The 1,452-nt window shown below is 44.7% G+C and overlaps 1 protein-coding gene across 1 annotated transcript in view; it reads right to left on the reverse strand.

Annotated features, from left to right (window-relative positions):
- Positions 1-1,452, reverse strand: part of WDR7 (WD repeat domain 7) — a 348,971-nt gene that overhangs the window by 296,117 nt on the left and 51,402 nt on the right. The gene's annotated exons all lie outside the window — the stretch shown is intronic.

Here is a 1,452-nt window from a genome sequence, read left to right on the forward strand (position 1 = left end):
GGGAATCCCTGCGAGGAGCGGTGACCTACAGTCACCGCTCACTGCAGGAAGACGATCGGGAAGTGAGAGGATCGGTGCATGTTTTTGCTCACTTGCCATCGATAGAGCCGACCAGTGACAGTTTCATTGTCACACGTTGGCTCCAACTATGAGAGTCAGTGGAAATCACTCCTCATAGTTCTCCTTTAAAATGTTTTTGCATACTTACGGCTTGCTAGCAGTAGATATATGTTAAAAAAAAAGGACTTTAATTCTACTTTAAAGCAGCATAACACTATGAAGGGCTTGAGTCCTTTAGCAATTCATTTATTTTGAAGGACACCAGATTATGGTTGGGATGTGCAGGCACAATATGACCATCTTAGGGTGTTTTGGGGTCCAGGGGAAAACGCATACAGACTCTACCTTTTGCTGATCTGGAAGAAAACAATGGCAAATGAAATAGATTTTCTAATCTGTACTTTGGTCACCTGAGAACTCTGGGTTAGAGGTGTCATTAGTTTCCCAGAATCATGTACACATTTCATATCTAAAAACACAATCGGCCTGATTACATTACAAATGATAGTCCTAATATAGGAGTTATTTCTGTGTTCTTAAAGGGACAATAAATAGCGATTCAGCTGTTCATTAACTCAGGGAGATTGTCCAACATGTTGGATGGTCAGACTACATGTGGGCCCACCTGAAACTTAATCCTCCTGTCACATCGCACTCCTGACCGGACAAAAACCCAAATCCAACTGGGTGGGTGCGGTGGTGACAACGGATGCCTCCGTGAAATGTAGATAGGTGAAAGTAGTCACTCGCACTCCATGATATTAAGGTCAATGCTGTTTATTGACTGAAATAACACACATCTCCTTAGCTAAGGAGATGCGCGTTCTCAGTCAATAAACAGCATTGACCTTAAAATCATGGAGTGCAAGTGACTACTTTCACCTATCTACATGTGGGCCCATTCCATCATATTTCTATGGAGAACTCCCCAGCATGTGCTGACGTGTGCAATTTAAATGTTTTAGACTTGCTGTTTGTACCTGAATGTCTTCTAAAAGGTGCCCATACACTGCACGATTATCGTACGAGAATCGCTGGAAATCACGCGATCGTACGATAATCGTGCAGTGTATGGAAGGCATGCGACCGTTTCTAATATACGGTCGCACGACTTTTGTATATCGAGCATGTTGGAAAACCAGCCGAGAATCGTACGATTTTCGGCTGGTTTTTAGCATGATCGAGAGATAACTGCCGAACGGGCCGGTGTGCGCACGCGCACACTGCCTATTCAGCATTGCAGTCATCGGATGCCCGCCCCTCAGGGGGGCGGGCTTGCGATGATCGCAAGTACGATCTGCCAGTCCAAGATGGGCAGATCGTACGTTTTTTTTAAGTACTTTACAACCCAAGGGTTGTAAAGTGTATGGCCACCTTAAAGCAGTGGTTCCC

The sequence above is a fragment of the Nanorana parkeri genome, unplaced genomic scaffold, assembly GCF_000935625.1.
Source record: "Nanorana parkeri isolate BGI_ZX_2015 unplaced genomic scaffold, ASM93562v1 scaffold61, whole genome shotgun sequence".
Lineage (NCBI taxonomy): Eukaryota > Metazoa > Chordata > Amphibia > Anura > Dicroglossidae > Nanorana > Nanorana parkeri.